Below are 14,152 nucleotides of genomic sequence, written 5' to 3'. Positions count from 1 at the left end.
GACAGGTGCTTACATTGTCAGCTCCATCCACAGAGGGAAAAAAAAGTTAGACTAGGCCCCCAAAATTCAGTCTGCGAGCTCATCCCCATTTGTCTTAAAGTCTGATACCCACAAAACAGCTGGGCCCCAGCCTCCGTGACACCTGGACGTGCAAAGAGAAGGACTGTGCATACTATGCAGCTGTTGCATCTTGTAAATGGACACAATTTTTCAGAGGCTACAATGGAGACTGGTGAAAGAATTATTATGGCCCTTTTTAGAGCCAGTGACTGTGTCCAAAAAAAGATACGCGCTAACATTTAGCCCAGATATTCCTCACCACTGACTACTTTCCCTGTCCATTCTAAGACATTCATTATCAGATTTTCACCCCAATGCTATCGTTTTACAGTCTTTTGCAGAGTTACATCGAAATGACATCAACTCTTGTCCATTCTCGTGATCAGATAAATGGTATAGAAGCAGTGCTCCGTATGTAGAAAGCTTTCATTATAATGCACTTTTGCTGGCATGTCTTCAGGAGGAGAGGAAGCCGATGATATTCATATACTAAATCAAAGCCTTAAGTACAGCACGAGAGAAGCCAAAACTCAGCCTCAGATCGCATCACAACACTGACATCTGTTGGCTACAAGCGCACTGGATCTTCTGATCCTCCTTTCTCTGCAATTGCAGGCCAGCTCAGTCAAAACTACATCTCCTAACAGCCCTTGACCATTTGATGTAGGTTATGTCCTTCATTCCTAATAGATTGCAAACTTGTGTTCAGAGTTTCTCGTGTTAGCTTTCAACTCTCTCATGAAACAAGACTTTATGCCATTTTAACTCTTTCCTAAAACAAACATTCATGTATGCAATATCTGCTTCCAGCCAAACACAAGCTGCATAATGAGACTGGTCATTTACTGATATGGTCTTGAAATGTACATCAGGAGGAAGATCACACACAGCGTACTTACTGACCCATCCGCCTGTCCTCCATACAAATGCTTCCTGCTATTCAGCCTGCTAACTCTTCTCTCCTGCTTTCTCGACCTCATCCTGCTCTGTGTTCTCATCTCCAGGATCCGAAACTCCTCTTTTTCTTCCTCTGCCTAATTATGAGGACCCACAAAGACTCTCTCTCTTAGGCTGCCAGGGGCCTTTTAACTCACAGTGTCTACAGAACTGCATCTAAGCACACAGTTTAATATCCCATAGAATAAGAACATACTGACTTTTCCTCTCCTTTATCCTCTAAGTTTTCAAAGACTTAGAATAAGAGGGATTACCTCCAAAGTCCCCTATTGAATGTTCTCTTTTATCAATATTAATCAATATCTGTATCAATATCTACAGCCTTATCATAAACACTGAGCTGGTTACTGTCCTCTTCTGAATCAACACTGCAGTCCAACTCCCCCATTTCTACCAAATGCAGCACCATCCCCCCGGGCTCCTACCTGCAGTTGGACAGGTTGTCACGTTGTCATGGCTGGCTCCCCTCTTTTCTCTCCCACAACATTCCTGATCCCTCCCCCGCCGGGAGGCCTGACGTCAGGCCATCCCTCTGCTCTCACCTAGACAGAGACAGCAGAACAGCAGAATGCTCTTCCTCGTCCATGACATGATTACCAACTATGTACTGAGGACTCCCACCTCCCCTTCTCCAGCGGAGGCCTCTCCCCTAAACTCCAGACCCACGTAATCCACATCATCCACAACGGCTCATCTTCACGTGGCTCTCCCCTGGGTACCTGAAACTCCACATACCAAAAATCAAACTCCTATGCTTTCCTCCCTCTCTCATAAACCCCCCCCCATCTTCCTTATCTCTGTAAGCAGAGGGATTATTAGCTTTGCCTTCAGAGCCCAAAACCTGGGAGTCACCCACAACTTTATCGTCCCTCCGATATCATATCCATCAATCACAGAAGCTTAATTCACCTGTTGATTCCGGCCCTGGGCACTCTTTCATTCATGCCTCACCAACCCCGCTGCAGCAGAGACCCTGGCCCACCACCTCGGAACTGGACTCCTCTTCCACAGCATGGAGTTGCCACAGGGAAACAGCTGTCCAGACAGAAACTCTCTTTTCTCAGCCCCAATATCTGGCGTGGGGAAGAGAGCGCATGATTAATCGTTGCCCATGGAATAGAAGCTGATGAGACTAGCACTACTTAGCATTTACAAAGCAGAGGGCCATCTCCAAGGCTCTTCCCTCATCCATCTGCAGAGTAGAGGGGACTTACAGAATAGAGGTCTTAAAGGATGATGGGACCACGGGGTAGAAGGAGTCTAGGCCCCCGAATGAGACTCAGAACGCTGTCTGCCAGGAATACCCATACTGGGCTGTGAGCATGGAAGAAACCCCCCGGGGGGGGGGGGGGGGGGGAGGGGGGGAGTTCCGGGCTTGTCCCTTACAGCCCCTGAAGCACTCTCTGCCACTCCCTAGGTCAGGGCACCATCCCTGCTCCCCCAGGTTACTGCAGGTGACTCTCAGCTGAGCTGTGCCTTCAGCCTGGTGTGCAGGCCCCTGGGGCCTAGAGAGTCCATGGAGACAGAGGCTGGCTGGGCTTGTTAGGCTTGTGCGAGGACCCCCATCAGCTAGCCCAGCACCTGGTATGCGGTAAAAAGGACTAGGATCCTTTCTTCCCAATTTGTCCCTAGCTCATGCTCTTCCTCTCTTGGATTCTATTACCGTGTGCCCCTCTCTCTCTTACACTGACAAACACACGCACAAGCACATACACATACACACACACACACGCTCTCTCTCTCACCAAGAGTACACTTGAGCCCACCTTCCAGTCCTTATGCCCCATTCCTTCCCATTCCTTCCTGCCAAAGCCCTTTCCTCTCAAGTTGCTTAGAGCTCAGCTTCTGTGAATTTTTCTCTGACTTCTCCTAGGACTGATTATTCTAACGTTCAGCTGTATTATGCGCCTTGGCCTTGACCTCCCCTTGCATTTGCAATTAACCCTTTGTGTCTGGCCTGTATTCTGTCCCACGTCCTGGGCTATATGAGCCACTCCTGAGGGAAGAATTGAGGTTCACTCTTCACAGAGCTTCTCAGCAAATGCTCAATAAATACCACCCACTGAAGCCAATAATTTGCCTTAAATAATACTCTACCTGGCATCTTCCAGATGCCTCTGGATCCAAACATTTTTTTTTCTTTTCATATATTTGAATTTGAGGGATTTTAATAAATGATATATAAATCTAAAATGAAACATAGTCTTTACAAAGAAAAGCATCCCTCCATTACCTCCTTGGTGACTATGGAGTTTTCCAAAGGGGAAATAGATTGTTAGAGTATGAAATAAGCAATTAGTTCCAATGTACAGTTATCATTAATAACAATTAATAAGTAAAAATTATAGTTCAGTGTCTGTTAAACCACTGCCAGGCACACACAGTAATGTTCTGCCAAACATCTCATCTAGTTCCAACAACAACCTATAAAGAAGTTTTCTTGCTGCTTCTGAATTCTATCAATGTCTTCCCAAGCTTTCTCTCTCGAAAGAGTCCAGAGCCGCGGAAGGGAGCTTTCCTTGAGACCTCCAAAAGGCTCACTGCACAGGCCTTCCAGAAGACACGGGGTCTGAGAAGCGCACCAGAAAACAGCTCGGGAAGAAGAGCCAGGGGCGGTCAGCCTCATGGAAGATTCCCCCATTTTCGCAGAGGGGCAGCTGGGAAAGTAGGGGGACATCTGAGAGCCACAATGCCAGTCAGACAGACACCATTATCACTGCTGAAATCCACCAGTGCCATACGCTGCACTCACCACACGGTCCGTACGTCAATGTCTGCCATGTGGTCAAATGACATGCGTCATCTTAAGCCTATGGGAGCCGTGCACCCTGCATGTCTAGGATGCTGACACACAGGCCAGCCAGGACCCACCTCTCTTCAAATCATTCAACCTAGCACCCCCCCAAAGAGACATAACCCACCTCCCAAGTAAACGTGTTAAAGCCTTCAGGCACGCCTTACCACACATTTGAAAAATTATTTTTCATTTGCAAGCTGTGCATTATCACTATATGATGCTGCACAAAAATAATCGATTACTTATGAGTGACAGAGTAATTGGCACGACCCTGGTTATTCAGGGTTACTCATATTTTTATGCATAATTACCCGCTTCAGTACACTAGACAGAATTTCATGTTCTTGAAAATTAATACTGTTGAAGGACTTGATACAAAAAAGCATGCAATGTTCTTAAATTAAAAACTTGTCACACGCTGATAGAGTCTCACATTGTTGGCTATTTATCAACATTTTGCCTTGATCACTTCAAACCTTTTTATCAAGGTATAGAGCCTGGAGCTCATGTCAATTCAGTACAACCGAATTCTAGTCACTCACGATCTGAATTAAAGTTTGCAATAATAGTATTACATGCTTAATGTTGTCTTGAAGACCTAGAATCTTTTGCCTACTGACCTGCATTATAGCTATGAGTTTCTTGAAAGCAAAAAAAAAAAAAAAAAAAAAAGGCATTTATATATGATCCTAATAAGTGCCTGGTATGCTAAGGCTGCATGAAATATATTAAAGAAACAGAATAGTATGCAATAATGATGCCTGTGAACTCACTAGAAGAAATTCCGTCTTTCTGCACTAGGTCTAGGTGTCATACAGGAGATAAAAGACCTGGTTGTGAAGCTGGATGGGCTCCTAACTGACAGACATCCTTCCTGGAGTGACAGTACCAAGGTAGGAGATCTGTCATTGTGCTTTTTTGATTGGATATGGAGATCCTGCCCCCTTTAAAATGACTTAATCCCAGTCTCCCAAAATACTCCTGGCTTCCTCTTCAGTGCTGTGATCAATTTCTGCTTACTGCAGCCCCTTTCTTTTTTTAAAAATAGATTTCATTTATTTATTTGTCAGAGAGAGACCAAGAAAAAGAGAGAGAGAGAGAAAGAGAGAGAGAGAGCGCGAGCGCACAGGCAGGGGAGTGGCAAAGGGAGAGGGAGAAGCAGGCTCCCCGCTGAGCGGGGATTTTTTTTTTTTTTCCCCAGGAGGAATGTAGGGCTGGATTCAACCCTGAGATCATGACCTGAGCCCAAGGCAGACACAACTGACTGAGCCACCCAGGTGCCCAACTTCAGACTCTTTCTTTCCTCTTCTACTCTGTTTGCCTTTGTATTTTTAAAAGCACAACAAGTTTTATAGGTTTCTTTGAGGGCCATTCATCTGGTGGGTCTTCACTGTGCCAGGGTCCCCCTCCCACGAGCTGCCAGGCCACACCAGCCATCTGGGGGCGGCTTTCCTGACTAGTCTCTCCTGAATTCATTTTCCCTGATCCCTCCTTCTCGATCCATCTATCTTTTTTCTCTTCCTCAGCAGCTGGCCAACATATGGAACTATGGCGAGCTTCAACTCTTAAGTGCTTACACAGCATTTTCATTTGCCTGTTCCTAATGCAAGAACCAGATTCGTAGACTCTTTTCTCAATCTTATGACTTTCTTATAATAATAATTAAAGTTATGTTTTACTCTTGTGGCTCATGAATTGCCTTTTTATTTCTGGGAGCAGAAGTCCCTTAGTAGAAAATGATTTCCCATCCCAGTACAGTGGCCCAATAGCTATGAATCAAAGAATCATAGACCAAATTACTATTATTAGTTTTTAAAAAAAAATTAAAGTTAGAAAAGACAGGGCTAGAATCAATTTTAAATGTGAAGCCAAAATTCTAATATTTCTTCACAATCACATTAGTAGATTAACATAATTTCAAGGAATGGACTATATTGTTCTAATATACATCAATTTAATGATCAGAGTGATATCTGCCAACTTGATTAACTCCTCTAAACTTGCATGAAAAATGTTTTTTTTACCACATATTATATACAAAAAATCAAAAGGGATTATAAACCTAAGATTTTAGTTTTTACTATAATTAATAAGAACTAAAACTACACCTTTCACTCAGAAGGAAATAATAGGAGTAAGTCTTTGTGACCTTGGATTAGGAAATGTTTTCTTTTTTTTTTTTTTTTTTAAGATTCTATTTATTTATTTGACAGAGAGAGATCCCAAGTAGGCAGAGAGGCAGGCAGAGAGAAAGAGAAGGGAGCAGGCTCCCTGCTGAGCAGAGAGCCCGATGCGGGACTGGATCCCAGGACCCTGAGATCATGACCCGAGCCGAAGGCAGCGGCCCAACCCACTGAGCCACCCAGGTGCCCAGGAAATGTTTTCTTAATATGACCCAGAAAAGCACAAGTGACCTAAGAAACAGATAAATTGGACTTCATCAATATTAAAAACTTTGTGCTTTGGAGAACACCAACAAGTAAGCAAAAAGACGAACCACAGAATAGGAGAAATATTTGCAAATTACACATCTGATAAGGGTCTACTATCCAGAATATAAAGAACTCTTCACACTCAACCCAATTAAAAATGGGCAAAGGATCTGAGTAGCTATTTCTCCAAAGATGATATACAATGGTCAATAAGCACAAGAAAATATATTCAACATTATTAGTCATTAAGGAAATACAGACCCAAACCATTATGAGATACTTCTTCACACCCACTAGGTTGGCTACAATCAAAAAGATAGACAATAACAAGTGTGGACAAGATGTAGAAAAACTGGAACTCTCAGACACTGCTGCAGGGGAAGTCCAATAGTGCAGCCATTCTGGAAAACAGTCTGGTAGGTCCTCAAAAATCTAAACAGAGTTACCATCTGGCCCAGCAATTCTACTCCTAGGTGTATGCCTCCCCCCTCCAAAAAAATGAAAACACACATTCAAAAGCACGCCTGGGTGGCTCTGGCAGTTGAGAGTCTGAATCTTGATTTTGGCTCAGGTCATGATCTCAGGGTCCTGGGTTTGAGCCCCACATGGGGCTCAGAACTCACAGCAGACTCTGCGTGAGATTCCCTCTGCCCCTCTCCCCCAAGTAAATAAAATCTTAAAAAAAAAATACACCCATACAAAAACTATACATGAACGTTCATAGCAGCATTATTAAAGTTAACCAAAAAGTGGAAGGACCCAAATGTCCACAGATTGATAAACAAATAAACAAAATATAGTATATTTATGCAATGAAATATTTTTCATCCCCTAAAAGGCAACTGATTCATACTTCCAACACTCCTTGGAAACATTATGCTAAGTGAAGGAAGCCAGACATAAAAGGCCATATATTGAGTTACCCCATTTATTTATGTGCAAAATAGGCAAAACCACAGAGACAGAAAGCAGATCAGTGGTTGCCAGGGGTTGGTGATGATTCCAGCAACTCTATGAATATACTAAAAACCAAGGAATGATATATTTTAAAAGGGTGAATATTGTGGTATGTAAATTACATCTCAACAAGCTGTTATTTTTAAGTGCTTATTGCTAGCGTGCACTTTGGGATCTCATCACGGAAGGAGTTTCCCAAAATAGGGTTGGGGAAGTATCAAAGGCTTAGAAGGCAGAGAATTCCATTCCTGGACACCAGGCTCTTCACCAGGCCTTCCCCCTTTTTTGCTTAGTTAATTCAGAAAATCAGCCGTTTGTTGATGTCATTTTAGATACGCTAACTTCTCTGACCTCAGTTTTCTTTTCTAAGGCATCACCCCAGGGAGTTAGCACCTGGATATTCCAAGCACATACCCACATCAGGGGAGCTACCGTCAGATGGGAGACTCTGCTCATGTTAGTTTATCTGGCCAGGCCTCATTCATCCTCACTGTAAAATGGAGATAATTGACACTCACCCCACAGATTGTAGTGAATGAAACACTATACATTTATTGGGATCCTTGACAGGAACTGAGCGCTCTGCAAATGCAGCTTTTATTGGCTCAAAGGCTCCTTCCTATTCTAAAAGTCTCCGATAGCCAATGGAAGTACAGCTTCCGTGGCGTATGGAATAAAAAGAGTAACACCACTTCCAACAGTTGAGAAGGTTGTCACAACTCAGTGAACTAGGAGCCCCAAAAGTTGGATTATAGAGCCAGAGTTGTTCAGCCAGTCAATAGAATACAAAAGCTTGTCATCTTCAGCATGCATCGTGATAAACTGTCATTCTAAAGAACAAATCAAATGAAAACTAAACAGGAGGGAAAATAGTAACAAACACAGAATTAGGATTTAAGTCGACTCGACACAGAGCTTAAATAGTAAGAAAAAGCTGAAGTCCTTCTCTCCTTCTGTACAAGCACCGCCATTACAACGGCGTAGACTGGAAGCTTTTTTCCATCTTCTGCCAGTTGCCTGGTTGCTCAGAGAAAGTCGTTTCCATAATCTGGCTAGATTCTGGTCCATGACTTTCTTCTACTGAAGACTGCTCTGGCGGCTCCCAGGACTGACGGATGGGTAAGTGTAAGTCTATGTTAAGCCATGGTGACACTGTCCTCTCTGCCCCTTATGTTCTGAGTCAGAGAGAAGACAGGCTGACAACGGCATAGGGTTTTTTCCTCCTCATTTGGATGCCTGTATGCATTAGATGCTATTTCTTAGATCGTCAAGCAAGCATTATCGTCATCATTTGCCAAATGACGAATCACACAGATGTCTCCCCTGACTGCTTTGATGGTATGACTTCCAGCTCTCAAGGTACCTTCCCTTTTCCTCCAACAGTAATTTATCTAAAAGTTAATTAGCACCCATTAGCTCTCCTACTGAGCTAACCCAGCAGTCTAAGTTGAGTGTGAAGATGGGGGGAATCATGTAAGTTACCCTCTGATTTTTCTCGAAAAATAGAGAAATAGAAGCAATACTAAAAGACTCTTAATACCAACAACAACAAACCCTTGCAAGAAAAATCCCTCAGATTGCTGCAAGATAACATGGTTTCATTTCATTTTTAAAGGAATATGTGTTCCACTAAGAAACAGCAGCCTGTGATTAAATCTAGAGCCATTCAAATCCCTCCAAGCCTGGGAACATATCACAGAATAAAAAACATACTGGTTTTCATAGGTCAGCCTGTCTGTAGTAGATCTGCGAACGTGGGAGAAGGGGAGAGCAGACACGTGCTTCGGATAATCCCTCTAAAACTTATTAAGGTTTTTACAGCAAGCTTGCCTTTCTTCTTCTAAGGTACCCATGGGGAAAATGACAATCCATGGACACAAACAAATGACACATTATCCTGAACCTTAATTTTAAATAAATGAAAATGATGCCATCCAACAAATTATTCCATAGTACCAGTAAATGTTAAATTATGCAGGCCTCATCAAAACAGCGGACACGCACAATGACATCTACGATAACGTTATTGCATCTTAATCTAGTCTTGCCATTTGTGAGACTACACAATTAACGCAACCTACCATGGGCTACCAAATGGGAATATTGCATGTAAGTGAAATGAACACTTGATAGAGAAGTGGATTCAGAAAAGGGAACCAAACCAAATTCTAGAAAATTTGAGGTGTTAAAATAAAAATATTTGGGGGGCGCCTGGGTGGCTCAGTGGGCTAAAGCCTCTGCCTTCAGCTCAGGTCATGATCCCAGGGTCCTGGGATCGAGCCCCGCATCGGGATCTCTGCTCAGCAGGGAGCCTACTTCCTCCTCTCTCTCTGCCTGCCTCTCTGCCTGCTTGAGATCTCTGCCTGTCAAATAAATAAATAAATAAATCTTTTTAAAAAATTTTTAATTAAAAAATATATATATTTGGCATTCAAATAGATGACCTATTATAAAGCTTCTGCATTTGCATACTTTTTTTTGAAAGGGAATGAACCTCAGAGCCCGATAATCTGGGTCTGAACTTTGGTTTTTCTTTTTTTTTTTTTAAGATTTTACTTATTTGTCAGAGAGAGACAAGTGAGCACAAGCAGGGAGAGCAGGAGGCCAAGAGAAGCAGGCTCCCTGCTGAGGAAGGAACCCTCAGGGCTGGTCCCAGAATCTGGGATCATGACTTGAGCCAAAGGCAGAGATGCTTTAACCTACTGAGCCACCCAGGCTGAACTCTGGTTCTGCTAAGCTACATGACCTTGGGCAGTTTAACCTCTCTGTGCCTCAGTTTTCTTATCAGTAAAACAGGAATAGAAATAGTACCTATCTTTTAGATTTGAAAGGCAAATTAAAAAAGCGTTCACCTGAGGAAAATACTTCAAACGGTGTCTGGTACATGGGAAGTACTACATAGGAGTCAGCTGTCATTATGTCTATGGTACTAGAGGTGGGGGGCTCTAGTAGGGTATCATTTTGCATGAAAAATGCAAGTGAGTCCCTTGGCTTGGCACTTCCGGATGCTTGGGCCCCAAAATGCAACATGACTAATGATCTGAACCAATAGATGAGCCCCTCTATTAGCAATCTAAGGAAGGATTCACGAGTTCTGTTTTGTCCAGGTACCTTCAACTCCTGAACATCCAAGGGATGGGAAAGAGCATGGTCGGGATCAGCGAACATTAATTAAGAGATGTCACCCGTGCTCTACCACATTGCAGAAAATTGTGACACAGTAGAGTCTACCCATAATAACATTTGTAAAACAGTTTTGACAAGTCAGAAAACACTTCGTGATCTGATCATTATGATGAGCCTTTGTGATCCCTATACTATAGAGGTACAAACATAGAAGAATATCGAGTTGAACTTATATTAACTCTATCCGAGAAATAGTCCTTTTTTTAAACCAAATATCCTTGATGTGAGTGTTCTTACTTATAACTCAGCTTTGGGCTTTTTTTTTGCTGCTCTAGTTGTTGTTATTTGGGTTTTTTTTATTTTTCCCGTTCATTGCGTCCTCTTTTTCTGTGTTTTTCCTCCAGCCCCTCAGAGAATTGTTCCCAGCTCCCCACACAAGCTGACTGCCCTCTGAACGTAGAACCCCGAAACCAAATATCCAGCGCTAGCAAAACCTGGAATAGCAGTTCTGAATACTCTGACCTCCTTTTATTTTCTTTCCCCACAAGGTCTTAACAGATTTTATCTACAGAAACGCCATCAGCGGCTCTCCATTTACTTGCTGAAGGACATCTAAGTGGTTTCCAATGTTTAGAGATTACAAATAAGCTTTTATGAACATTTGTGTACAGCTTCTTGTGTAAACGTAAGTGTTCATTTCTCTGGGGTAAATGTTCAAGAGTGCAATTGCTTGGGTATATGGTAGTGCAGGTTTCATTCTATGAGAAACTTCAAAACTGTCTTCTGGAGTGGCTGTGCCATTTTACGTTCCCACACATGACCTGGGAGTGACCCATGTGATTCACATCACCACCAGCATTCAGTGAGGTCATTATTTTTTATTATAGTCATTCTGATAGGCATAGAGCAATAGCTCATGGCGGTTAAATTTGCATATCTCTAATGACTAGTGATGTTGAACATCTTTTCATGTGCTTGTTTGCCATCTGTGTATCCTCTTCAGTGAAATGTCTGCCCATGTCTTTTGCCCATTTTTGAACTGCACTATTTGGTTTTTCCTATTGAGTCTTCAAAATTCTTTGTATATTCTAGATGCTTGTCTTTTATCAAACATATGGCTTGCAAATATTTTCTCCCAGTCTGTAGTTTCTCTTTTCATCGTCTTCACATGGTCCTTCACAGAGCAAAAGCTTTTCATTTAGGGAGTTCCAACCTATCCATTTTTCCTTCTATGAATGCTGCTTTTTGTGTCCAGCTTGAGAACCGCACAGCAGGAGACATTGCACCAGAATGGTGCAATCAACTCACCATCAACTCACCGAGGGTTGTCCAGGATGGGACTTTACTGGCTTTAACTCCGAAAAGCCCCATATCCTGGAAAACCCCTCAGTCTTGGACAAACCAGGACAGTTGCTCACCCAACCTAGGACCAATGGAGTCCTGCCCCTCTTTTGCAACAAAGCAGCCTCAACTGAGCAGTGGAGGGGCTAATGCCAGAGAGACACCCATCTTAGGGCTTAGACTCGGGATGTGATATCACGGACACACCCATACACATTGAAGGATACACAGGGTAGCTTTGCCACTTCCTCTCTCACGATGATGGGCATGATGTTCTAGAAAGGCAGGTCGGCAGGACCTCTTTGGGCTAAGGATGCTCAGTCCTGGGTGCACCAGATTCGCCCGAAAGCACTTCTAAACTGCTGATGACCGTACCCCATCCCAGACCAGTTAAACGTGACTCTCTCCAAATGGGAGTGGGGCTCAGGTATCTCTTAGTCCCCAAAACTCCCAAAGTGATTCCAGTGTGCAGCCAGGGTGAGACCCTCCACTGCCAGCTCCAGGAGTGCAAACTGCTAGTGGCCAGGGGATGAGAGCTGTTTGCCACCACTGTGTCCCCAGCACCTCGCACAGTGCCCTATATAGTAGGTATCTGATATACATTTAATGCATTTTTAAATGAATGAAAAATAAAGAAATGATAAAAGATTGGGACCAAATATCATTTACTTTGTCTCTCCTGCTGGGAAGTAAAAGGATAAAAAGAGGGGCAAGACAAACTGTAGGATAAGCCTTCCTAAAACTCGACGGTCCCCAAGCCTTTCCCAATCTCCCAAAAAGCTACGGGAGTTGGAAAGCCAAGAAATCCCCGATTGCCTCAATGGGCATTTTTATCACCATCATTTTACAGATGGGTAATTAGGCTGTGGGACAGACAGCAAGAGCGGTACCTCATCTATTTGGGAGTTGAAATCCAGCCCCTCAGCAGCATCACGGGGGAGCTCATCAGAAATGCAGATTTTCAGGCCCCATCCCAGAGCAGCAGAATCACAGTGTGCATTTTAAGAAGACCCCAGGTCCTTTGCACCTCCTTAAAGTTTAAAAGCTGCATGGAACCCAAGAGGCTCAGAGGTCCCTGTGGGACCTGGCAGAGCTTAAGAAAGGAAAAGCCCCCTGGAGAAATGTTGGGGAAGGGGTGGCCACACCCTGAGGCCAAATGTCAGAGCTTTTTTAACCTTCACAAAACCCCCAAAGCATCTAAGGACTTGAATCCTTAACCCACCAAGTCTTAAACCTTAAGCAGGCAAACTGACAGGGTCCAGAGGAAAAACCTGTAGAGGCCAAATAGTGTTTCTATTTACTTCCGGAAGGATCTGGTGAATTTAGGGCTGTGATCAGTTACTAAGTATCATCCTGAGAAGGATCAAAGAATGTGGCCCCTTCTCCGAATCACAGGGCTGAAGCTCAAGCTCTTTGGGGTTTGCTCAGCGAGGCTGGGTGGGTGGGCCTCCTCACTCCCTCCCCCACGTGGCCAGAGTTCTGTAATTCCCACATGACGTCCACTGTACTTGCTAGGCAATTCCCCCCAAGCGTCAAGATCCCTCAGAAACCCTGGCTCTCACTCGCTTATAAACCACCCCCACCCCACCCCACCCACCACCCTGCCTCGCTGGATGTTCCTTAGCCTAGGGCACCCTCACAGGCACTTGCCATGGGAAGCTGTTCCTGTCACCACTGCCTTCAACCTAAAAGCAGCCCCTGTGGGGTTGCAGATGGGAGGAAGTGGCTGTGGTTGTCTTTTCTTTTGTATGGCATGGGGACTTCCAATTGCGAGGAAATCACTTACTTGTTGTTGTTGTTTTGGTGTTTTGTTTTGTTTTTTGGCAAATTCTAGATACCTTTATGCAAGTTTCTCCAGATTCTAGTATCACCTACCTGTCCTTCCCTGCAGAGACAATAGCAGAAGTTTCCGGAGAACAGCCCCCAAACCAGTGAGAACATCAGGGAAAAACTGAAGCCTCAGCCCCCTGCATCTGAAGCACCTCTCTGCCCTTCCTGTAACCTGACCGTAGCTGACCGTAGCTACACACACACACACACTCACACACAGAAGCCCAGGACCGGCGCGCTCAGCTAGAAACGGTGGGGAAATCATTATGCTTTGCCCTCAACAAAAAATCACTTAAACTTTCTGCTTTACAACATCATACACAGCAAACATTTTTCATGCCCCGGCCACAGCCCGAGGCAGTTTTTGCATTTTGCATCAGGAGGAAATTGATTAATGTGAATGTTTTAGCTGTGGTTGTTGTTTGTGTATAAACTTTTGTTAAAACAAGGACGGCAGAATAAATGACCTTTATGTAGACACCTATTAAGGCACTAAAAGGCTTGGCTACATTCATCTGAGACGCATACACATAACGCGTGGAACAATGAGGGATCAGCAGCTGCAAGCGGTTGAATTGAATTCTTCAACAATAGAAAAGTTTTTCAGACCCAAATACCAGCAATCAAAGAGAATTTTTGCAGATAATCCGAG

This window comes from Mustela nivalis (assembly GCF_964662115.1).
Source record: "Mustela nivalis genome assembly, chromosome: 12".
NCBI classification, from domain to species: domain Eukaryota; kingdom Metazoa; phylum Chordata; class Mammalia; order Carnivora; family Mustelidae; genus Mustela; species Mustela nivalis.
This window is presented reverse-complemented; position numbering follows the sequence as displayed.